The sequence below is a fragment of the Solenopsis invicta genome, chromosome 2 (assembly GCF_016802725.1).
Source record: "Solenopsis invicta isolate M01_SB chromosome 2, UNIL_Sinv_3.0, whole genome shotgun sequence".
NCBI lineage: Eukaryota > Metazoa > Arthropoda > Insecta > Hymenoptera > Formicidae > Solenopsis > Solenopsis invicta.
The window spans coordinates 2087829-2115453 of record NC_052665.1 but is presented as its reverse complement, the minus strand read 5'-3'; the positions used below and the strand labels follow the sequence as shown (position 1 = coordinate 2115453).

Sequence of the window (27625 nt, the reverse complement as noted above, 5' to 3'; positions counted from 1 at the left end):
ACCTCTCCTTAAACACAGCATATCCGGCGCCAACTGTACAGCGTAGGAGTTTGGGAGACTATTGAAACTTTGAGAAGCCATAACTTTGGTTCTCATTGAAATTTTTCAACAAATTTTTTTTCTTTCTTTTTTTCTTTAAATAAAAGTTCAGAATCTCAGAAATGTGAGTAAATAAATAGCATTGCCGAAAAACGATCTATCGTGAATTTATAAAGAAAAAACCATTAAGCAATAATAAAGATTTGTAAAAGGTCTTTTTTTTTAAGTTAAATCATATCTTTGCAATAAAAACTTTACGTGACTTTCTAATGTTTTAAAGTTAGAGTGATACTTAGAAAAATTATAGAATTATCATTTCTTTTAAAATTATAACTATGTAACAAAGAAAATATGATGACAAATCAATTTTCTTCTCTACCGTTTGAATTCTAGGTGAGCTCTGAAACTAATCAACGTCGCGGTTGATAGTGGAGACTTCAAACTTTTTTCTCCTCCTAACTCCTACCTCATTCCCTCTTCACATAGTAAGCGATCGAAATTTCATACGAGTTTCTCAGATCCCATGTTGTGTTTAAGAGTTAACGAAGTTTCACAAATCACTCAAGATGATCAAAATATAGAAAATATTTACAAAATGTTACTGTAAATATTCATATTGATTTGTATTCAGTAATAGTAATACTGTGAAAAAAAACCTGATTAATATGCTACAAGAATAATATAATGTAAAATCTTTTGGTCCAATAGAAAGTTGCTTAGGCATGAAAATAACACGTGATAAGACAAATGGTACGGTAAACTTAAATCAAATTCAGTGCATAAAAAAACTTTCTTGCTAAATTTGGTGCGTCAAATGCTACACTAGTTTCTACAACAATAGTATCAAATATTAAGCTTGAAAATAATAATAAAGGTGAGTCAAAATATCTCTACCAACAATTGATCAGAGAATTGTTATATTTTGCGGTTTGTACAAAACCAGATATAGCGATAGATATATTTTGTTCTCTCTTTGTAGCACTTGTCAGTGTGTAAAACTAGAAACGGGACAAATGGTTCTCGAAAAATAGTTTCAGGAACGTTTCAAATTTCAATCAGCTAAAAGTCGGGGAATAGTTCTTTTTCTCTTTCGTTAACAGCTCTGTTTAGAAGCAAAAAAAATGACACAGTATGATTAAACATAAGAGACGTTTAGTTTTTTTAAAAGAACATGAAGAAAGTAATATTCTCGTAATATTAATTAAATTAATTTTTCAATTAAATATTTTATAAGCTGTGATCGAAGAAGCATGTAATGTGTAATGTGATCAGCTTTTTGTTACGTTTTTTTTCTGTGACGTTGATGAGTCTTAAATATTACGCATGTTTTTAAAAAACTGCACGAAACTTTACAAATATGTATGTCCATCATACAAGCAAAAGCCAGAAAAGAAACGTAATATCACTGTCACGTCAAACGATAACGAGATAACTCGGAAGAGAATAGAGCATTTTGCGGCGGATACATTCGTGTAAAAGGCAGATACGTTGGGAAGGTAAAAGCGCGGTATCACACAAAGAACGAAAAGCAGCGAGAATGAGAGGAGATACGTGCCGCCGAATAATGGCGCTACTTTCGACGTGATTCAAATCCGTCAATCACAGACGACCTAGTTGACACATGCAACGAGATTACGCGCCGCGTTTTTGCGAGCCGAATTGTCGATTTTTCGCGAAACTCGATTCTCCCCTTTGTCGGATACCCTTTTCACCCGCTTTCATACTTCCTTCGTCGGAACTCTTTTGCTTAGTCAGGGAAAAAATTCGTCATGGCGGAACGACCCGGAATTCTTATTAGTGGGGGTTGAGAACGTATATGGGTGCCCTCATGCGTTAGCAAAAAACGAAAAATTTGTTCAAGGTATAATGTCATGTCGTTAATCGAAACTGTCATTTATATAATGCTTTTGTAAAACTAACGAAACGTCAGAGTCGTCATCTACTAACGTTTATACTCGAAAGAGATCGATATTAATTCCGTATAAGAATCTCTTGAAAGTATTTTTGGTAATAAATATTAGTTTACTTTCTTACTTTATTTTTGGTCTAAAAATTATACGTAATATTTATATAGTATCTGGAAAATATTGTGTGCATAATAATAGAGTGTCACATAATGTATAAAGAACAGTCGTGAAAAATCTGAAAGTAAATTCCATTATCTCATGCAAAACAGCACAACTCAGGTCTCTAGCATCATTTTCAGTTGACGTCATCTACTCTCTCTATCTCTTTCTCTCTGGGTAGGAACGTGTATTTGACTATCGAATCACGAACTCGCTCGCGGATATGAACAGCATTATAACCGTTCGCTATAATTAAAGCCGTCACAAAAGTGTCGTTGGTCACGCGATGTTGGAGAATGCGTTAGATGAAATTATATGCGGGGTGGTTAATTATCGGGCAAACAGTAATTGGCAACAATCGCACATTTCCATCGAAATATTATCGATCATGACTGCATGGACCGTTACATAATTTGCAATCATGTATATTTCGAGTATGAAATAGGTACAAATTGAAAGGAAGTAATTCCGTAGAATAATAATATTCATCAAAAAATAATTTTATGAATGAATAAGATATGCAAATTGTGATGCATGGATTTCCAATAATTGTATAAAATATCAGCTTTCTGGACAAATCTTCTCCACCTTTTTTTTCAATTATAAGCGGCTCATCATTCGAAATCTTTCTGCCAGCTCTTTTTCGTCCTGCGAAAACTCGACAATCCTTTATTTCCATGGATGGAAATGACAAAAGCTCAAGAATTACCGTCCTAATTATCTCTCAGTTTTTATTTGTACATAAAACTAATCAACATCTTACGCTTTTTCAATCAAAGCTGAAGGAAGAATTAACGAATCTCTGTTTATTTATGCGCATAAACTTTTCTTTAAAAGATTTATGCATTTGTTGATACAAAATGTTGCCGACTCTTAAATTATGTTTATAACATTAATCAAACATCTTTAGAAATTTCTCCGCGGAAAGAAAGCGCCGCGAATAATCTTTTCGCGAACTTGCGCATTGCGGAAAGACGACCGTGGATTTGTATACGATACGAATACGTTTCCATCAAAAGAGCAACGATAACAACGAATCGAAGTGCTGACCGTTGCGTTTTTCTCGACAAACAAGAAGAAATCTTTTGTGGACTTGACGGTCGTAAAAGTGCTCGAGGAGAAGTGTTAGATTTGGTGACGAAGCGTGATGCGATGAAGAAAGGAGTCTGGCAGAGTCGTGGTCGAATATGTTTGAAGATGAAAGCGAGGGCACGAAAGTGTTAAAACGACCTAAAAGCTATCGCTCCATATTGGAAAGCATTCGTTCAAGTGATTTCATAAATGGAGCGGTGCTACATCGATCGAAAGCAGAGTTTATCCTATTCTTAGAGATTTATAGGGATTGTCCTTGTCAGTCCTTTCGCTATCAAGCAGGGCGTGATTTAGCAGCGTAGGATTTGATCTGATTTTTATTTCGAAATTTATCAAGATTGTATATTATTCAACGCGCATCGCGTAAATATATAACGCGTTAAAGAGAGAAACCCATGAGCTAATAATCTATCGGTGATCGTTTTGAACAATGTGCGATTGGGGAAGGTCTCGTTATGCTGCAATTCAGTGCATCTCGCAGTGCCACTTGGTGAACCGCTTCGATTAGAATGCAATCGAGTGAGAGGCTATCACACGCAGGACTGCCCAGTTCCGGTGTCTCGATCTCATCATCCCGTCGCTCTCCACCTTATTGGCTTCGTGTAACGCGGATGTCCGAATTCGATTATGATCGATTTTCTTCTGGACTCAATCAAATCTTTAACTGTAAGATTATCCATATTTATTGTTCAAGCTTATCGGTTTTACGTTGAAAGAAAATTGCGATAAGTAGAACCTACGATAATAACGTTTCTTCCGATATTATCGGAGCATGTGCGATAAATAATAATGAAGTCGATAAAGTTGACAAAATTCGGAGCGTAGATACTTATTCCGCTTTCGTGCCGCGTAGAGGATATTTCGTAAGGGCAAAGTAGAAATTTCGGAGATTTTGTGGGCTCGCGATGGTTATTCTTCATCGAGCCAACAGTCGTGAAATTCACGTCAGGTTCCGACAAGGCGGAGTCATTACGACGTTTACGTGAAACTATCGCTAATTAAACAGAATCCTGGGTTATTTTGAAATACGCAAACCACGGCGTATTTGCACGCAAAATAATGTACACTGAGGTGCTTCGTGGTTATATACATATGCTAATATATCACATGATATGCATGACTTGCCGTATAACGCGTATGTTAGAAAATAAATTTTGTGACGCATGTACTCTGTAAATACTGAATGTAAACTCTTCCATGACGCGTGATTAAAAAATGCTTGAATATAAAAATGTAGAATTAAAGTAATTCATCGAGCAGCGAGTGAAATGTTGACGACACGTAATTTTGAGTAAGATCAGATTTCTAACATTTGTTATTTTTATATTATTTTTATAATTTCAATATTTCAATATACAATTGTTTTTTTTATAATTCAATATATATTGTGAATAAATATATGAAATTAATTGTAATGAAACAATTTTTCATGTCTCATTAAAGAAATTCATTCAAAAATACTGTTATTAACTAAATTTTTAAAGAATATTGACAAAACATACATGATATCGTTTAACTAGTTGCTCGATTGTTTTCTCAGAGAGATGTATGAGAATTTACGATCAGTTCAAATAGTTGCCTCTTTACCACTTACCAAAAAAGCTCCATCACTCGAAAGCCACGATTTTTCACGCTAGAAACGGGGTTAGAACGCGAGCGTGAAAGATGAGAGAGGAGAGGCCGAGAGTTATTTCGATGAGAAAGCTCGCGCGAAGCGTACTCGGGGAAAAGCGCGAGAAGCGGAACCGTAAAAACCCGTGCGGGATTTCGTAAGTCTGTACTAGGAGAAAGCGTAAAATTTTCCGAGGCGTGGAAATGCATTAAAAACTTATTCGCGTAGCATTTGTGTTGCACAATTTTAATACAAGGTTAATTCCACGAGAGCGAGATTTCGCACCGATCTTGCAACTCACTGTGGCAACTTCGTCTCTTATCTAGGAATGCATTCGCATTCGGGTTTGCAAAACGATGAGATACAGTAAGGTGCAATCGCGGAATACTAAAAACGCTGTCGCTCGATACTGCTTTGCATTTGCATGCCGTTGAAGCGCACTGCAACGTATTGAGGAAGAGAAGTGAAAGAAGATATTCACTTTAGTCTGGCGATTCTGGGAATAAAAGCGTAATCTTGAAAATTATAAATGACCAGGAAGAAAACATTGAAAAGGCGTATTGACATCCGTATACAAACGAGATAAGCGCATTAATCAAAGTCTCTGCCTTTCTCTCTGCTTCCCTCTGCCTCCCCATCTCCAATTTTGATTAATTAAAATCATTTTCAAACGTGTCTTGTAACATGATGATCAATTTCCTTAAGAAAATTGTACATTTTACAAATATAATTAATTTATATTACACAGTTTGAAAAGTTGTAATTGTCATTTCTGAAAGATACTATAATTAACACTGTTATATCTAACAAAAGTATACCAACGTTTCTATTTAATGCGAACAACTTTAATAATTTAGGTCTTCGGGCAGTAAATTTTTATATTTATATCACATTTAAAAAGTTTTCACAATACATTTTTGCTGGCCGACACATGAGAAACTTCGTGAGAGCGAATTAAGTTTCACACAATTGTTTCTAATGAGAAGCGTTATCATTAAATAAACGAAACATTCTCTCGTAGAGCACTTATTCAAAGAGCTTCATAGAAATAGCACTCAGTTGGTTAAGAATACTTTAATTTACATAAGTAAAAGCTTCGCTTTAGTGTCGCTTTTGCCCGAAGGAAACACGGCAGTGGCAAATGCTAGAAACATAATTTTGTTATGCCGCTAGTGTGTCAAAGGGAAATCGAGACGACGCGGCGACGGTATACGACTGCATTAAATGTTACATGCAAAATCTCATTTAGCATGTAAAATCAATTTTAGAAAGGAGCACGAAGTAAACGCTACTCACTTTAATATTAAGTGCTAATACTATTTAAAATTTAAAATGTGTTTGGGTTGTCTGATTTTCGAGTTAGAACTGATGACGCAAACGTTCTATCGATCTATGTTTGAGAGCCACAGTTAATTAGAAGCACGATTCGCTAACCGAATTGCAGGCGATTTCCTATCGAACGATAGCTAGGAAGTTTACAAACTAATGTAATATATATGGAGTATCTTGAGAGCAGACACGGATTGATTGAGTTCTTCGGGAACTTGGCCGCGTGATATATTCTAAACTAAGGCAATGGACAGCTTGTCACATGTACATCTATACAGTTTGTATTGAATTTCGTATATATATGTATACGTGTAAAATCAATGCCTCTATGTTCGTACTCTCCATATTGTGAAACAGTACTTTTATAATCAATGTCGCTCAGTCATTATAGTCTGGAAATTCGTAAAAGCGAGTATAAAGATATGCAATTTACGTGCCTAATGGTTTGTATCTCGATATAAAGGACCTTTTACAGAAGATTGCTTTTTATATCGCGGAACCAGTGGTTTGGAAAGTTGACAAATGATTGATCTGCATCCGTTTGGTTACATTTATTATTTTATTATATCGTTCTCAGGTTATATATAGAATTGTTTTCAATTGTAGATGCTTTGTATATTTAAAAATTTTTAATTATCTACAATTTATTTTGAAACATTTTTACAGTATTACTTTTGTTTTCTACTAAGCACACGGAGAAAACGATTTCTTTGAACTTAATAAATTTTATTATATCGAAACAAATTTATTTGAAATGAGCTAAACAAACCAATGTTTGAATCAATAAGTACGACCAATAATAGAGTTACTTTTGTTAAATAATAGAGGTTTTTTGAATTAAACAACAAAATTTTTATTCAAAAAAATAATGTTCCATAGAAGCATAAGTTGTTTTAATAAAACAACTTTTAGCAACTTTCAATCGAATAAATATTAAACCTAACGAATACTAAAACTGAAGAAATCTTTTTCTTTATGCAAGATACATACTTTTTGGGGGCTATGTTACTGAAAAATGTTTTCTTTATTGTTCAATAATAATAAATTATTAAGGAAATTGATCAGTAAGGAAAATAACTGTGAAATATTTGATGAATAATTTACACTGTGTTAACATTAAGACATTTGTCACCGAGTCGATCAGTGCCAGATATACACTGATTTACTTCGTACCACCACATCCGCTTAAAGTGACGAATCGATCGCGATCGGCTTTGGACTTACGTCAGCGTCTCCATCGGGGGCTTCTCAGAATAAACTCACTTTTCCCTATAATCCCGTAGATACGGCTGATATACACGAAGGGTGAAACCATAAGCCTCGGCTTCTCCTCCCGTAGCAGAAAATTTCGTTGCGGTTCTCCATCTTTTTGCCTAGCGCCTTCTCGTCTCTCTCACAGATCTCACCGTTTCCTCCCCAGTCAATCTCGGGACGGATGGAAATTTCTTAGGAAATCTCCCTGCCTGGCTGTATACAGTCTTTCTACGCACGCGATATCTCGCACGTTGAAATTTAACGGGGATTTATGGAGATAGATCCAAATAAGATTGAACACTGTTCACGATTCCGGGCACGTTGACGAATACTCTGTGCGCGATGGAGCGTCTTCGGGTTTTCACCTGAAGCCACCCTTTCGTTTTTAAATTGAAATGTATCTTCACGAACGGGCGAGCACCGAATAAAGAACGATCCCGCAGGGCAAGCATCCCTAGAGATGTCCGCCGACATCTTCATGATGCATTTTAAACTTCTCGTGCGACAAGTTTTGGTCCCAAATGGCTTGACAAGCAAAGTCGTCCTTGGTGAATGAGAGAACTATCTAAGTTCTAACAGGTCAAGCCTGATGTATCGGTCCGGTGATACAGTAGCTTGTACTAGACCAGCAGTACCGCGCGTGAACTTTCCTTCAATATTATCTACTATGTCTTATAATTTACTATAATTATTTATAATTATTAATATATAGAGGATATAAATTTATTTTACATTGAACTAAGAAAAATTATTTTGTAATACAATAGGCGATTTTATGCTTCTATGTTTCTGTATACAATTATTAAAGTACGTTCAAATATTTTTTTAACGTTTACAAAATGGATCTCTAATAGATAGAATCATTGGAACACTTTGTTTCGAACAAATTGCAAATGGTTTTTTTAAATAGTGACATGCAGTTGTACGAGAGAAAAACGATAGTTTCAAAAACGGTAAATGCCGGAGTGTGCACTACAAACTCCGGTCAAATCGATCAAATTTTACCTGAATCTAACAGAATTAAATAGAATCGAATTAAATCGAATCGAGTCGTAGGAATACAACTTTTAATTAACATAATTATTGTTGAGTTATGAATTTCAAGTCAGTATATGTGATTCGTATTCAAACATCTTAGATTCGAAACTTTCGAATAGTTTTAACGTCCATTTGTAAACTTGAATTTTATCATGAGTTGAAATCTGCTGCCATATGCTTGCGACATTAGAGTACCAACTGTGTAATACGATACAATGTTAATTCACTTTCATAATGCATTTCGTAATATGTCTTCTGCATAAACCTGCCCTACATAATTTAGTTTTAAAATATGTAAACAGTATACTATGCAGTTACGACCACAATAATACGGTTTTACAAGACGATTTATAAAATATTATTTTTATTACATTATGTTTATACAGTATTCATTACATTTTTAATTTCTATCAATTTTTCTATTTTCCTTCTAATCTTTTAAAAAAGTCTATGTTTAAAAACATTAAGTTTTGAAACATGAAAAATTTTTTTAATAATTTAGTGGGAGTTTGGAGAAATATCTCGCAAAGAGTCAAAGATGTTCATTGGCTCAATTGGCTCAATTTTTAAATGCACGCAAAATTTGTAGTCGTGATTAACACAGTAATTGTACAGTAGGGGATGTATTGAATAAATTCTTGCCGAATACGATTCCGTTATTAAATTATTGCACAACATGCCGTTATGTTCGTAGAATGACAACGAAATTTCGACCGCAAAGTTGAGTAACGCTGTTACGCGAAAATTCTTTTCCGTCGACAGGGAGTTACTTGGACAGTAATTTGACATACTGCAGTTTTATGAAATTACGGTTGTACGGGACTCCAGTCTCTAGTAGGTTGCCCGAAATATTTCACCAAAATGGACATGTGTCGTCATACAAATGATTTATGTTACTCTAAATCTGTGACAAGAAAAGAAGGGATACTTGAACTTTATAAGATTAGCACACGTCTTTTTTGACCGTTTGAAACTTGATAAGCGAAATGCCGTCAGACATACATACTTTTCATTACGCGAATAAAGTTTCTGTAATTTTTTGCCTCTTCTCTCTGAAAATAGCGCATCGCTCGACAGAACTCGCGTATACTGCGAACGCCCCGCGGAATGTGTAGAATGTGGTAAAATCGGTACGCTGCAAATACCATTTTCCTCAATCGTTAAACGATTGCAGCAAGTATAACTGCCGTTCTCTCGGATGTTTGTAATTGCAACTTTTCTTTTTTTCGCGTTGTTTCCATTCGCCGCTGCGAGTCCGGGAAAATTGCGCGAGCTTTTCCGACGGAAATGTGCTACGTTCGAAGGAAATGATGTAGTTTTTCGAACAAACACGAGCCAAACAGTTCTCTTCTTAATTCTCCAAGGTATCATATTCTATACACGGCGAACGATTCACGGACAGTCCATTCGGAGTAATGAATTACTTCCGAAGACATACGTCAATGCAGTTGTGACGCGTTGAATTGAGGCAGACATTATTGGAGAACATAAAGTTCGCGGTTAGCGGGACGCGATAAAACGAGGCATTAATTAAGTCCGTTGACAACGGGCTGATAGGATATACTACTTAGAGCATGTACCGCGACTGTACCGGGAGGGATGGCTGTCGGGCGGGATGAGTCATCGTCGCTGTCGCGGCTCAATCGAACATGCAGATACGTTCTCTCGCGAGGAAATAAAAAGGGAAATAAAGGGCTCGAGAGCGAAATGGCGGCGTGGATCTCTTTGTGCAGCGGCGCGTAACGATCGGCGGAGCGTTGTTGCGAGGAAAATCGCGAAAGCGTACGGGGGGTCGAGCGGAAAATTGAAATCGCGCAAGACGGGGCGTTTCGAGCAAAGTAATTCACTCCTATACTCGCGATGCTATTGAAGACAGGCAGAGGTGTTAGGAAAGCAACTCTATATAAAAGGCAACATACATGTGTGATTGTATCTCTTTGAAATCGAATTTTCCCTCAGAAAAATACTTGTATATTTCCGACAATCTTTACAACATGTAAGTGTGTTATTATACGTCATGCGCACGAATTTACGGTTAAAAAATAATTTCAATTTCCCGTCGATGTAACCGAAGAATTGTTAAAATTAGTATCTGGATTTTTAATGCACTTAACAAATTCTGTCGTCGAATATTTATTACGTCGGTTCTTAATTAAAACGCGACCCTTACACACGATACATCATATCGTTATCGTTCCACTCAATGCGCCGCAAGAAAGGGAATGGTAAAAAAAAAAAAAAAAAACTAGAGATCACTTTCGCACCGGAATTCCCACTTCGTTTCGTTCACAAGTTGACGAGCACCATTTCTCTCCCCAGTTTCTGATTGGCAATAAAGCACGGCCATGATCGAAGCGCGTGTCAAGACGTTTGTCAGCAAAGGCGAAGTAAATGAAGACCATTGCCCGTCTTTCGGATGAAAACTGAAGCTTTATTTTTCAATAAGTCGATCATAATTGGTCCTAATCGGACTGCGACCAGATTGCGCGTCCACCGTTCTTGTTTTCGATTTCAGAAGTAATCTTACTACAGGAATCCATTTTAAGCTTATATGAAATTATTGACGTTCATCATTTTACTGGAATGCAAATTTATATAATGCCGATAAATATTACTATTAAATTAATCGTCAAGTAAGAAAGCGGTGAACCTTTGCGGAAATTGGAAATTTCAAGAAATATGTAAAATACGTTAAACTATTCTCTTCTTCTTTTTCGAGGAAATGGCAATATGAACTTCATTGAATATCCGTTTTTAAAAATTTCTATAGTATAATAATAAAATATTCCAAGTTATAATAATAATAATGCTTTATTATCTTTTATCAAATACAGATGTGAAAACGTTATATTATGACTTTATATTATTGAATCGAACGAAATCAAGTGCTCGTATTATGAAATTTTATTCATATTTTATTATATATTTTAATACAAATTCACGAATCTTTATATGTATAATATTATTTATTTATATTCAAATATGTCACGAATATTGTTTAAAATATGTCAGTTTATTTATATTAAATTTAAATAATTACGTAAAGCTCTTGCGAAATTATAACGAAACGGAATTTAAACCAAATTCTTTTTATGGATTTTTACATAGCTATGCGCATAATGAAAAGTGCAACGATCAAATTAAAAAATCTGTTTGGAATATTTTTTTTACCATACACGAGTATTTCAATAAGTGTTTCGCAACGTAGCTTGAAATGGAATGTCGAAAATTGCAAGCATCAAGAACCAATATCAGCGTAGGTAAATATAAGCATGTGCTCTTCTGTGCGTAAGCTTTCAAAATAGAAGATATTGATTTTCATATCGTCGCAAGTCGGAGACGTTGCTTCATCGCAGGCGCGTCTAATTTAGAAAATGTTTCACTTAACTTTCGACAAGCTTTAACAGAATCCATAAGGAAATACAATTGTTGCTGAAAGAGAATTGCTTTTGGATTTCAAACAGTATGGAAGAACTGGCGAGATGGGTTGTCTGGGGTAACTTATATAGCTAAATAATGCAGTTCTGATAAATCGTAGTTCATGTATCTCCATACAAAATTCAGCGCTCGGTGTTTTGGAAACGCGCGCGTAAGCGTCTTATAAATAAAATATTCGTTCATACTTGACTGTGTGTATATTTTGCAATATGAAAACGTTACACGCGTTTTGGTATGCTTTTCGTTTACAAATGCGATCGATATCGTGGATGAGGCAAACTGTTCGATAATTTTAACTCCCGTTAAACGCCGCCCGTTAAAGACCTCTGTTTCGCACTTTTCCGGGTCAGTGCTTGGGCTGTGCAGCCCAAACGAAAATTTTCAAGTTGTCCACAGTGACGTTGGCGTGGGTTTGTGGCCTTTATCACTCATCCGATTCACCGAGATCGTGCAATTGGTGTCATGAAACCTGGCCGGTGGCAAAGCCCCGAGTGCCCCCTCCGTGGAATAATTTTCCGGTGCGATGGATCGACGCAAGTCGCGAAGTGTTGTTGAAGGGAAAGGCAAGTAGATCGAAGTGTAGGCGAAGAAGAGGGCGAGGATACGAGAAACCCCTGGCATCAGAATGCATCTCGGTCGCGTATTGAAGCAGGGAGCTAGCTAGTCTCCTCCTTTCTGGATGGATCGTTTCTCCCTTTACATCGTTAGGTATAACGTCACGGAAGCGTGACGTGGAACTAAATCCTCATCAGCATATCGACATGGCTTAGCCTTTGGCTATGTACGTTACATATGATCAATACGTTCGATCGTTTGTTATAGCAGCTCAGGATATTAGACTTTTTAGTCTACGTATTTGCAATGCAACTAAGCCTCACTTGTTGAACAGAGAGAAATATTTTTTCAGGCTATCGTTTTGTTACCTTTTCTATCTTCATTTAACGTAATTTTTCACAAATAAACCAATTAAATAAACGCACAAAAAAAGTATACAAAATCGGGAATTAAACGTTCCTACGGAAAATTATGTTAGATATGAATTGTGCCAGTATGCGAGTAACATTTAAAAAGTTCATCCTCGTGTCCTTTATCGGAATACCAACTCTTCGAAATGCCAAAGGGCACATTCTTTCCGGCGCATTTTTCTTCTCTGTTTACCCAACTTGGATTGACGTTCAGCTCATAAAAATGGGACGCACTGTCCGTGAATAATTTACGAATTGTGCTGTTATTGTTTGCGCGTTGGCGCAGCGTTCAACTTCACCATTTCTGCCTTCTTTTCGAGATCAGTACTATACACACGATATTCGGCCAAGTTTTAAAGGGGAGCCATGGCGATATCACGTCGTAAACTGACATCTCGCTACCTCCCACCTTTATGCTTTGAGACAATGTGCAAATCAGGACAAATTGTTCCTCATTAATACTCGTTCGTCTTACTTACGTGAAATGGGCTTTGAACGTGTAATAAAGAGCCGAGAAGCCATTACGCACCCTTTGATGCAAATGATATTAGACTATCCTACCTTATTCATACTCTCGCTACTATAACACTAAGAATGTTCTTATTCTCTGTTCCTGCTCCCCTCCGTCTCTCTTTCTCTCTCTCGGACAATTGTTATTAAAAGAGATAGAAAAGATACAAGATTGTGACATGTTTTAATAATATAGATTACAATTTTTTCTTGTTTTATATTTGCGAAAAATCAAATTTTGCTCCAACATTGTTACCTTTTAATTACTCTCTTTCATCGCGTGTGGGCACAATGTAATCGCTCCGATGTTTTTAACGAAAATTAAACTCACGTCCGTAGTAAGTGATTAATCGTCGTACATTTGTGCGGCAGCGAAGGTAACCTTTAGGTAAAATAAAACGGGCGGGTATGCTCGACTTTCATCACTAGATACCGATACTAATCTTTCTGCCCATATCGTATGGAAATACACGCGCTAAAGATGGAAATGTGTGGTCTTCGTCGACGGTGTCTCTCGAATTTCCGATTTTCCGTCGTACCGACCCCTCTACGTCGTGGCGCAATTGCACCAACTCGATTACACCCGCGGAATGTTTAGACGCTCGAGGCTGTCGAGAGCTCCTACCGTTTGAATAGAATTCTCGCGATAACGCTCGGTTGTAGTCGAGACGCAATGACGATGTTGGCGGTTGCATCAACGCCGACACTGGTAATTTTTCTACGGTTTTTTCTGTGTGGGAAAATCGATGGTTTCCATGCGATTGCGGAGACAGATGAGAATAAATATTGGTAAACATCGCAACCATCGATGCGAAATAACATTTTACGAATAGTGTTTTATATGGTTAGAGAATTACTCTTATATATTATTGTCTGCATCAATCTAAATCGTATTTTTCACGTGCTAATTAAACTGCATTTTCTGAAAGTATTTAGATAGCAGAAAAATAAATGCAATGTTATAAAAAGAAAATTAAAGGAAGTTCGCCAATACCATTGGTAATATCGCGCGTAAAATTGCGCGGCCAACTTTTCGCGCCCCTCGCCGCGCCTTTGTATACTCTTCACACTTGAATTGAAATGATGAGAACTGATTGTATTTTGTTTCAAGTCGTATCAGATTAAAGATTGGATTGTAATTTAAGGAATTACGTATCTTCTATAAAAGTATCTTACTGAAAAATTACTGATGTTTGAGAATTTTTTTGTTAAGGATAATAAATTTGATATTACAAAAATTCTTTTATTATGATTATTAATGTATAAAAAACATTTTTTTATAATTATTTTGATTTATTTAAATTGACTTTTACTGTAACTTTTCTCGGGCCCGCCCATTCAAGTCTTATCGCGCAAACTTTAACAATTTTCAATCTTTTTTTATAAAGCATGCCTTCACTTGTGTAGTATGTAATTTTTTGTACAATCTATTGGATTGTTTCTTTTATTTTTTATTAAAACAATTTTAAGAAACATTAAGGGTAAAAAATTTGTCGAAAAAATCTAACCTTTTTTCATCAAAAATGTTAAACTTTTCAATTTTTACAAAATTTTAAAATTTAGTCCGTCAGATTTTAAGGATGTATAGGACATTTTTCAAAACATTATGAAAATTATGAAAAAATTACAGATTGTTTTATATTACATGTGAAAATAGTAGAAATAATATGGCGGCTATTTTATATCTGAATAAAATTTATTTCAATGAGAAGCAGGCATATACATATATATGCTCTAATGAATATATAATTCATAATAAAATAAAAAATAAACTAAATTCTTTCATTTAAATATTTAACATGATTTATGTAAAGTTTTATTGTGGTGCAGACATCAGTTCTGCAAAATAAATTTATTTATTTACGAAATAATTAAATAGACAATCACGATAAAACTTTGTATAAATCATTTTAAATTAGTAATACATTCGAGCGAAGTGAAACGAGAAAATACCGAGATTTATTCTCGACTAAAACAAATGATTGAACAAATTTTCTCGTCTCGACGGATTGAGATCCTCGCTTGTCGAGATTTTCAAATTTCATCTCGAGATGTTTGAGACTATCGATTATCTTGTCTTATTTGTTCTTTTATAAAGAAATAGCATATTATTTATGACTAAGATCGATATAAAGAGAAATAACGAGTCGAGAAACGAAATGAGACGAGACAAGAAAAAACAAATAACTAATAATCTCGGAAATATTATCTTAAACAAGACGAGAAATTTTTTAACGAGATTTTAAGATTCTCGTATCAAAACAAATCACTAAATACTGACATAAGCAAAACTCCGCTAAAGCAAAACTCTTATTCCTCGGAAGTTAAACATACTTATTGATACCGATATGAATATGATCTGTTTAGATAATTAAGATAAAAATATAGTTTAATATATTTCTGGTTTTTTAAATATAAATGTAAATTTGGCAAAAGCAAAAATTGACACGATTTTCTTTTCTAAATTGTATTTAAGCAATTCAGAAAATTGCTTGTTCCATGAGGTATTTGTATAAATCGACAAAAACATTTTTCATCAAAAATTTCTAGAAATCCTCATGTACATTATTGTATTTTGTACAAATAAATTATGCGAATAGAAAGGAAAAGAAAAATGCAACGTTACTGCCTACCATTTTAAGGCTCATCTCGTCAGATGCTTATTTTTCCTTATGAAAAACTTGATGCATAATTCGAAAAGGTATTATAAAAACTGCTACATCTTCAGATAGAAAAAATTTCAATTTGTAATTTCTCTATTTACGTTTCCAAAGTTTTACTTTTGTTTAAGAAATGCAATCCAAAACGAAGTAATATGTCGGTATCGGCAAATTTTCTCTACCGATATAAAAGTTTTTCTCATATGTCCAACTGCACATGTCGAAACATGAGGATGTTAGAAGAGCAAGGTGTGGAAGACGCGATATGAATTAGCAATTTCACATATCATCGCGCTTGCCATTACATGTAATACGTGCGTGAGCGTAGCAGCAGCCACCGATATCTTTCGACGACAAGTCGAAGAGAAGAAATTCCGGCGGTACGAAGGTTCGTCACGCGGCATAATATCGTCGACAGGCCACAGGCGTGGATATGGATATATCCCGCGTGGATCAATGCGCTCGAAGTCCGGGCACAACAAGGGCGACATCGTCAATACCGGGGACAATAATGCTCCGCACGGATGTCGCGCGAACGGGACGGCGATAGAGGTAAATCGGAGTTTCAAGTACGGCCCGCACGGGCGGGAAACGAGGATTTTCCACAATCGAAGACAGAGTTGGATGCGCGGTTCGAAGTGACGAGGAGAAATTCAGAGAGACGACGAGGCGCGGCGACGGCAGTGGTGGTAACGGTGACGACGCGAGCGACGGTGTGATCGGGGTGGACGGGACCGTGATAAATCAATATATTCTACTCACGCAATGGCGTAACGACGTCGAATCTCCGCTCGAGCGTGTCCACTCGATCCGAGTTTCAGCGCCTTTATTTTTGCCCGGTTCATCCCACGGATATTTTGAATTCCAATCATTCGTACGTATCACGTACGTGCATCTGTATCTGGATTGATGAACGCCCGACAGAGTGTCTCTCTGCGAGAGAGGCTAAACCCGATGCGGTCCAGCGTGCAGTTATGAAAAGTCGATGGATGTAAATCGAGTAGCACCCCTTGTTACATAGAGTGCTCATTCGAAAACTTGTTGACTATCTGCTAAATTGGTTCGAACGGATATCCATGATTTAAAGTGCGAACGTTCATCAATCAATAGCACAGAGATTTTTTCCAAATGACGTTGAGAGCAGGTATATCGAGCGCAAATTAAAATTCATATTACATTTTGATATTTAATTTCCTACAAATATTTTCACATATATCTTTCTTTAAATATACGTATACTTATTTTTACAAAATAATATCTTTATAACATTATCAATGTTGTTTAGCTTGTAAATATTTTCTGTGGCATGTTATATGGTCCACGGAATTGTTCTAGCAAGAATTCATTTCTTGCCGTTGCCGCAGCACAAGAAAATATAGGCGCACGTGCTGTGTGATGTATGGTAGAGCTCCCGATGAAATTTTTATAGAAATATGGCCGACTAGCGAATATCAGCAGGTATAACTTCTTGAAAATGTTAGGAGAACTTTCTTCTGGTCTATAAAAGCTTAGACACTCACGCCTCTCCCTCTCTCTCTTTTTCTTTCTCTTCAGTTGTTAATAATACATTCTAGAAGCAAGAAATAACTTTTATGCAACTTTCCCGCTTAAATTGGATAAATATCTTAGATCAATACATCGAATTTGTAGTCTGAGCATAGCCTTACCTGACGATCGTACAAGCTGGCGGCTATTGTCAAGAGTCGTACGAATTAAAAACGCGGGCTGTCTGGGATCAAATTCGCCATATTTACGAGTCTATCACTCTGCGCACCATGCTACCCGGCAGCTCAATACATCGAATTTGATATAATCAAGAAAGTGGTTCTCATAATTCGTAAGTCAACAAACTCGCCGTGTATTTTCCAGCCATTGTAGCTATTTCAAACATTCGCGTACAACAGCACTTGATTAATATCAATAGAGAAAACAATTCGCCGATTGTAAAATTCTTGGTGATTGTACCGCAAATACCACTATTGTGTAGAACTGGCATGGTCGCTGTATATATTATTTCCAAGTATCGTATCTATCCATAAATTATATTGCTGATTTATTACCCAGTTACTATTGAAACAGTAATAAACGCTTGTGAAATCAATCGGTTACATATTGCACCAAGTCGCTTGCCGATTCATCAGCATCGATTTGCTGAAATAAGCCGCGCCGCGATATTCGTCGGCATAAATTCTCCGTGACCGCGGCACAAGTGTCACCATTATCGCGGCACTTGCTGCTAACCAGGATTAATATTCCGCCCGGGTTAATAACCCAATATTCGTGCACGTGGACATAGATGCGAACACGTGTAAGCGAGATGCATGTAATCGTACCGACGTGTAACACGAGCGAGTAACATAATTGGTGAGGCAGAGGTGAAAATTACAACCGCGCTCTACCCGATCGTCACCGACGACGCGGCGACGCGACGGTCTGCAACTTGCCGCGTTGGCGACACGTCGTAAAACCTCGCGTCGTAACCGCGCTGCAAAATCGCGAACATTTTTACCCGACTTGATGTACAATAATTGGATGGCGCACGTGCGGCACGTCGAGCAGCGTAGCGGAGCTTCGACCGACGTGGTGTAACATCTATAATCTGCATTCTCGTCCGGGTAGCTAATTTACTGAGTTTGCTACACGCATATAAAGGCGCGGCCTTATTGGTCTGTCGAGACTTCGCCTCTCATCAACTATGAACGATGATGCCTTATCTTTAGAAAGACGAAACCGTTCCTTTAATCCTCGCGCGCAAGTTTACCTTTATCTAGATAATCGAAATATCTTTAAACTTACAGCGTACTCTAGATACGCGAAGATAACGATCACCTCATAAAGAGGATAATGTTTAGGGCTCTCTCTCTCTCTCTCTCTCTCTCTCTCTCTCTCTCGATACGAGCACTCTTGAATGATACATATTTATTTGTTTGAGATATGTGAGATTCAAACGTAAATTAATTTAAAATGACCAATTTTTATTTTAAATAACATTTTTATACTACCTATTATTTGATAATTTTCTGAAATTTTTAATAATTTAAAATATTAAAAAAAAAATTAGGTAAAAATGAAAGGGATTATATAATTGATGGTTACGAATATTTCGAATCAAATGGAAAATGATATTAAAATAGAATATGCATATTACTGGTATCATTGTATCATGTAATAATTAATAATACGTTAATGACGCTCTAGTGTAAAATTACATAAAATAATTTGAGAATGCAGAGCATTAATCGTAATATTTGATAAAATCACAAATCGAATAATTTTGTAAAAGCCGTGAGAAAATCTATATTTTAGATATGCATTACGGATATTACGCATAGTGGTTACCTTTGAACTAAAATATTCCGTGCAACGTTGCGATAATAATTGAATTTATTGCGAGCAATTAACCTCACACAGTAATTTTACCAAAGATCTAAATAAAATGCATAATGCGTTCGACAAAATTTGACCAAAAATTTGACAAGACAGCGCGATTGTTGCTATTTAAATTGTACAATGATTCAATGTTGATCGCATTAACGTTTGATGTCCAATTTCCCTATTGATTTCTCTATTCCCTCCCAGATACAGGGGAAAATGTGTAACTGTATTGTGTAAATTGTTGGATCCCTTCCGCCCACTAATAGCATAAATTATTCGGTAGGTAATTATGTACAATTCTCCGTGGTAATGATTTGCGATTAACTGACATCACTGTCATTATCGAAACTTATAAATAAATTACAATGTACTGTAAGGTTCAAAGAGGGAAGAGAATCTAGAGTGATAAGCGAAGTATCGACAAACTGCTGATTTCATAACTGACACCGCAGTTGATACTTACGCAATCGTTGACTTAAATTATTTCCGTAAGCTAAAGATAGCTGCGGATATTGTCAATATAAATGTTGATTTGAGAAATATTCTGCTTATTTTGTAAGTACAATTAAAAATTCTTTAATTTTACATCTAATCTTTTATTTATCCGTTAGTATATGTAGACATTACTTACAAATTAATTTATTTTATTAACTCTATTCTTACTGATTTCCAATAATGTTCAAATAAATTTAGTGGATTTTGCCATACATCAACGTACAATTGATCGGTTTGGTCTTTCTTTCATACACGATAGACCGTTTTTCTACATTTATATTTTTGACAAGTCAACAAAAATTGTTTATATTTCTTTATAAACGTGTGTGGGCATCGGATTTCTTTTTCGGAAAATACTGATGAATGGTAGTTCGCTGGCCGGTCTTTTTTTTCACTATAAAAAATGACATATTCGCAAGAATTACAATTTATATTCCGCGTCTGTTGTAGAAATAGCATCTTTAAAGCGTCTCGAAATTTATGAAGACTGAAAACGATCCTGCAATATCCAAGTTATTACGCTTAAACGCTGTTAATAGTCAGTAAACTGAATAGAACGCAATATAGAGGGAGGTAATGAAATCTAATGAAAGTTCGGAGTTTGTCAATTGAAAGTAATAAGGCCGAGAAATTTTATAGGCTACTATACATGTTTTAATAATCCACTGTGATAAATTTAGTAGCTAATTGATTATATTTTTTACCAATGCTTTTCACTAAATTTCATTTAATTACGTGATGATAACATAATTATTACACAAATGATGTTCACTAAGAATTTTTTTATAAATGTAATTCTAAAATAATGCTTGCGAATCTTTACGTCATTCTTAAGTAATTGATTGGCTAATAAATTGACTAATTTTAAACTTTATTTTTGCTACATTAATGTGCAATATATCAATTATCTGTTTATTGAAACCAATTCGGTCTATTTATATATTGCTATAGAAATACATCGTAGATTTTTATGATGCACGCAAAATATCGCATGTGGAGTGCAGTGTTCGCCAGCGGTAATCCGGCTTTACATCTCATCAAAATAACAATGCGACATAATACCCGGATAAAATCGAATTCACGAACGTTTGTGAGTCGTTGCAAATCGCTGTTACGTTTCACGCAGTAAAAAACTGATATCCTCGCTTGTAAATTCATCATATAAATCGTTAGATTCTATTCGTTTACATGATCTTTGCCATATAAAAATAAAAATAATCTCTTCAATATTATATTTTCCAGGCAGCGCTACATTTAATAATATTTTTAATTAGAACTGAAATTCTGTTTTTGTCATTGTATGGAAATTTAAAATGTATCGTTTGCTTGTGGAGGTAAAATTGTATTATACATTCACTTAAAAACGTTTACTTATATAATCACGTTCCGAAATAAAAAAAAAGATCAGACAAACATAGTTTGTAAAAAATAAGGGAAAACGTTTATCTTATATTCTCATATGCATGATAAAGAGAAAATGTGCTGTAATGAGTTTTACTAGGAAGAATGTCGTGTTCTGTTAAGTTAGCGAGCGATAACAGATAACGCGAAATTCGATTCGACGTATAACCTGTTCAACCGTAAACAACAGTATGTCAAAAAGAACGTCTTAACCTCCATATTCTTACCATTTCCTGAAATAGCTCTTGAGTGAAGGCGTTCACATTATCCGACCTTTCCTTCGAGACGGGTGTCTCATCCATTTTAATTTTCCTCTTCGAAAACGCACCACGTGCCCGCATCTTCATTCACGAATGGTGAAATTGCTTTACTATGCTGAAAATTTAATTTGATCCTCTGATCTTTATTATCGATCGCGTAACACCCACTTTTATTCTCTCATATTCTTCGAAGGAGATATAATCTCATTACGTTGCGATAACGAATCGAGTAAACGACTTCTATATTAATTAGAAATATAGAAGATCAAAAGTAGCACTTGTTTGTGATCTTGTTATACTTGCTCATTTTTTTTTTATTATTGAACATCAGTTACAATGTTTTTAAAAATTATGGTACTTTAATAAAAGGAAAATTTCCCCTTAACATATTCATTGAAAGGATGAAGACAGGAATGTAACGCAAGATGGGTGAGCAGTTCATTTAGAAAGCTTTCCGTCGATTTCTCAAAGTGACGTAAATACGAATGCGTCGCAAATGGTACTTTCAAACTGCATTGTGTCTCTTTAACGCGGTCGTCGCTACGCGATTCCCGCAAAGATGTTCGTCTACTCAAAGATTCTAACAGAAAAGTACTAGAGATTTAGGTAGAATACGCTTCCGCGAGCATTACGCTGGTCCATTATGCTTAGCTTAGATCTCAAGGAGATGGATGGCTCCACGCGAACGTACAGTGAAATATGTAATGCGTCTCAAAACCACAAACGACATATTCTAATGGCAAATATTAGACCCAAGAAATGATGCGAAAAATGTTTTAACGTTAGTACATCAGTTGTGAGTTATAAACGACATTAGGAGCAGAGAATTTTTAAAAATGGAGCTTCAGGGATATAAAAAAAATATGCTTATGTTTTTCGATTCATTTTCAACAAACTTTATAAAGAATTTGGGAATTTGAATAGTTATCAAGTGGAAATTCCATTCAAAATTACGAAGAACTCGCGTTATAATTTGGAATGATTAAGAAAATAATTTTCTATAGTTAAATAAACTAGGAAGAACTCAAAAGCTAGGCTGATTCCACATGAACTCAGCCCGAACAATATAAAAAAGCGACGCGAGACAATTATGTCTTTGGTGACGAGATTTAAACAGAATTTTATACAAAATTATAGTGGGTGATGAAAAATAGGTTCTACGACAATCTTGAACAAATCTTGAAGAAGATTAATTGTAGCTTGATTCTAGTCAGCCAATCAACATCAATTGCAAAACCGAATTATAAAATATCTTTGTGGAAAATAGAAATTTAATTTTAAGAAATGACGTATTAGCCTTTAGAACTAAATAAGTTATGTTTGTTTATATTATTTGTTTCATTTAAACAAATAATTATTTAATTTCAAAAAGTATTAACAGAAATGTAAAAAATAATTTAGTTGTTCTAGTTTTAAAAATACATTTCTTTTATTTAAAGAAAGATTGCGTTGCACGATAAGTATTTCTTTAATTGTAATAAAAGGAACAATCATAAAATTTGTTTGAATCAAAGAAATTTTTTTAACAGTATAGCAATGCACAAATTTCTTTGAGTCAAACAAATATTTTTTGTCTCAAAGAAACCTTTCTCTGGTTGTATAAAAAATAACTTTTGAACTTACTGATTTTGAGCGCAGTTTTAATTTTTGAATGTTATGTTTGTGTGTTACAGTATCATCGTAGTTTTGTGGCTGATTGTGAGTAACTCCGTTCGTTGCGCATCGGTCGGTGAGTCAGTAATACATTTTCTCATTATATTTGCATGTTTTTCAAATGTCCTGCGCAGGATCAAGGCATAATGTTATCGCGCGATTGTATTCGTATTTTCGCGAGTGAGTGAGTGAGTGAGTTAATCTGAAGAAGAGGAAGAAGACTGGAAGACAACCTTGGGGTGAGTAATATTTGTAACATATGTACAGGATGTATATATAACCTATCCATACTGCTCAATGGATATCGTATGTTACAGATATTCCTCGGAGTGAGAATTGACGAGAGGAAGCCAACGTTTATCGTCGTCGAAATATTGTGAAACAAACGAACCGCAGCCGGTTCGTCGCGTCGCGCGTTTGTCTCGGGAGTGCCGTATAAATACTGGACTTATATAGACATTTTTCATAACTCCCATTTGATAAAAAAAATCCTAATTCGAGGGTCGGGAATCGCACCCCCGCTGCTTGGCAATGAATATTCTTACTAGGGCGTTGCGCATGGTGGGCGTGCGCGCCGCACCGCGACGTTCCATGCCGAGTGCCCGTGCACGAGGTAATGCCGAGCCGCATGTATGACATGCCCCGTGTGCATGTTGCGCGGCTGTCTGGTTGTGTGAGGTTTACACGCTCTGTCTCCGGCGATCGGTTTGGTCCTAAGCGGTAAGAATTCGGATCAGTTGCCTTGGATTCGCGCGTTTCTCTTGCTCTCGTCCACCCTAAGGCTTTCTTAGATCCTTGATACTCTTTTTGGATTCTTTGGATCTGGGGTTCGAGCTAGGTGAATCACGTTTAATCTGACTTGGTCAGAACTTGGCCTTGTAGGTTAAGCTTGTGACGAGAGGCTGGCTCTCATTTCCTGATTCGTTTAAAATGCTAGACGTCGGCAATGAGTACCTTCTTCTCTCGTCCTGCCGGAGTGTCTTGTCGACGCCGCTTGGATATAAGATCCGGTGGGACTGATTAAGATGATCCGTTGGCTGGGCGTATGAACGAGTCAATTTTAGACGTGATTTTTGTGAGACAAGAGGCGTAGGAATTCAATACCATTGATTTCGTTTTCTTCCGCGTGGGGCTTACCCTTGTTCGGGGGTGGGTACGCGTGCGTTCTACTCGCCGACGCGGGGTGCTGAATCCACGGGAATCCCTGTGAATGGGAACTCATGTCATGGGTTTTATAAACCCGAAGTGCCGCAGTGTCGCGCGAAAAACTTTATAAATAATAAGTCCACGCGCGCAAATTTAGTATTATTCGCGAGTGTCCCGCGTGTACAACAAGTGGAAGAGGACAACCTTGAGGACACTGAGAGGAGGAGCAGGCCTGGGAAAGGCATCGGGCCCCAGCGGAGCAACCTTGGGGTAAATATAATTTCTTATTTATATGAATTTAATAATCTTTCTCCCTTTCTTTTAATGTTAGCGCTGTAAACTAAAAAAAGCTACTTAAAGAAAATTTATATAAAATTTTATACACACCTAGAAAAAAAAAACATTTCAATTGATGAAATCGTTTCTTTAACATGATTCTTTTAAGTTGAAATGAAAATACCTTTGCGGAAAATAAAAATTTATTTGATTTTAAGAAATGACGTTATTAGTCTTTTTAAGAGTAAATAAATTATTTGTTCATATTATTTGTTTAATGCAAACAAATAACTATTTAATCAACAAATGTTTTCGAGTCAAAGAAAATTTCTTTAACCATACAGCAGTGCAAAAATTTCTTTGAGTCAAACAAATATTTTTTAACTTAAATAAACCGTTCTGGGTGGATAAGAATTAACTTTTGAAATATTGATTATTGCGAGCGCAATTTTAATTTTTAAATCTTATGTTTGTGTGTTAAAGTATCGTCGTAGCTTCGTGGCTGAGTAACTTCGCTCGTTGCGCATCGGTCGGTGAGTCAGTAATAAATTTTCTCATTATATTTGCATGCTTTTCAAATGTCCTGCGCAGGATCAAAGCATAATGTTATCGCGCAATCGTATTCATATTTTCGCGGGTGAGTGAGTTAATCTGAAGAGGAAGAGAAAGAAGACTAGAAGACAATCTTGGGGTAAGTAATATTTGTAACATGTACAGAATGTATATACATATAAGATATCCATACTAATCAATGGATATTGTATGTTACAGATATTTCTCGGGGTGAGAATTGACGAGAGGATTAAAGGAAAATTACATTATTAGCCCCTCAATACACATAGTCGCTATCTTCGCAATGACAGTCGCTCAAGAAGTTAGCGCAGTAAGAAATCCAATCAAGCTAGCGGAAAAGCAACTACAACTAACTTCGATATATTCTTTGCCTTTTTTTAAAAAAGATTAAAGAAGAGATGCGCAAAAGCTTCGATGACTTCATTACATCAAACTCGCTATCTTTTTCTCGAGAAAGTATTTATCAGTTGCCTAGAAATTGAACAAAGTCGAAAGTAATAGCGAATATTAGATTGAAAAATCTAGAATTTTCTTATAATTGAACGATAAATTTAATTTTAAATTAATTTTTAAAAATTTTACCGTTTTTATTCCTAATATACACATTTATGTATGTCCATATTTCTGTTGAACATAACCATTTTATAATTAGCAAATTAAAAAAAAATATTTTTTTTTATTGCCAGATAACGATAATAGTTTCCAAAAAATATTAAAAATCTTTAAACATTGAATCGTGCAATCGGAGGAAAAAGCCACGTTGTGCGTTTTGTTATCTTTCGAAGTATAGTCGCGGTCAAATCATGTCGTAATTAGTCTTCGCTGCTAATTTCTGCTGTTCATGATTCGAATTTAGATTATGGTAAAGATATCAAGTGAACAAATGTTATTGAAATATTGATCCCTTTTTTTCTCTCTCTCACTCTTACTTGATTTTCTTGAAAAGTTTGAACTACGGAATTATAAATCGCTGCTACGTAGTACTTAAGATCATTTCCCTAATGCCGTTCGAAATTATCTTGCCTCGGATTTGGAATTTCCCGTCGATTTATCTATCATTTCCGAATTTAGAGGATGGTATAACGCACGAATTATTGAATCGGTTTGAGCAACAAAAAGCCGTTGCGATATATCAATCATTCATGAACAATCGATTTTACGTAAAAAGAATTTTTATTTCATAGTATATTAAATATTAAATATTTCGCTAAAGTAGCTAGTTAGTTCGCATTCATCTATACGAAGTACTCACGCGTACTTTTGGTTTTGTTACGTGTGCCTTCAAGTCATTTTCGCGGCATTATCTCTCAACGCGCGATCGTGACAGGTACTAGAGGATGAGCGATTACTCTCTATGAATAATACAAGTATAGCCATAATTAGCTCTGTACGTTAACCGCGCAATATAACTTCGGCGTTATATCAACCGACCGTTCGAGATTCGTCCATTATGCTAATTTACGGGATGTCGCGGTTAACAACGGGAGTGTCGTGCCAAGTGTCGTGCGATCCTTGTATTCTAGCGAGCAGCGTGCACGATCGTAATTAACTGCGTTTTCGAAAGTGTTGTGTGAGTGCAACCAAGGAATCTGAGGATTCATTAGGCGATGCCTGGGAGACATTAAGCGACGGCAGAGCAATCATGGAATAATTGTCTACTATTTTATTTGTTACTCGTAGAATTTACAATTTAGAACTATTTCACACGGACAGTAAGTGTTTATCCAAACATTCTAAAGCATTGATTAATTTAGGAATGAGAATGTTATTAAAATATCGCACACGTGATAAGTAAGAGAACCTATATGTAAAATTATGAACAAAAAAGACCATTTTCTCATATTTCTTTTAATTTTAAGTAAATCCGTTTAAAATAATAAGTTAAATTAAAATTTAATAACAAAAACATTTAATGTACAATTTACAAAATTATAAATTTTTAAGGTTGCTTTTCTTGTTTCCTCTTAAAATTTATAAGAAAATGTAAGGAGAAACATCGAGAGCGGGGAAACATCTTGTATGTAATAACCAGTAATAAGTGTACTCGGATCTTACCCTTACGCCATGAACTTGCATCTTAACGTTAATACGCGATGATCCCACCGCACTGGAATGAGCGTTTCCAGCCGCGTACAGAGTACAAATTAATTCTCATCTGCCGCAGCTGCCGGATACTGCGGCTTTTCAGTTTTCGCGTAAATCGCAATACTGCTAGGAATTTGGTAATTTAACTGGCAAAGAATTTTTAAATAACGAATTCGCGTTAATCTGGTTTGGACCTGAGCTGTCTTTGCTGCACGGAAATTCGTGATTTTCGTTGCTAGAGGGAAGGACAGGCGACCGCGGATGATTAGCGAAGGAACAGAAGGTTCATAACTTTGTCTATTTCATCCATCTAGTTTAAATTTCTATTTACTTTCACGCCGAAAGTTTGCTGCGAAGG

General features: G+C 35.8%; 1 protein-coding gene and 1 long non-coding RNA gene across 14 annotated transcripts in view; one reads left to right on the top strand and one right to left on the bottom strand.

The window, feature by feature from the left end:
- LOC113003909 overlaps positions 1-25442 on the top strand; it is a 43774-nt gene extending 18332 nt beyond the window's left edge. For 3 of the 4 annotated variants that reach the window (XR_005576713.1, XR_005576712.1, XR_005576711.1), the window contains one exon: positions 23208-25442. This is a non-coding gene — a long non-coding RNA (uncharacterized LOC113003909). The remainder of the gene's footprint in view (positions 1-23207) is intronic. The other variant, XR_005576714.1, reaches the window with a different exon arrangement.
- The window catches only part of LOC105196478 (neurobeachin), a 233392-nt gene that overhangs the window by 121660 nt on the left and 84107 nt on the right, over positions 1-27625 (bottom strand). The gene's annotated exons all lie outside the window — the stretch shown is intronic.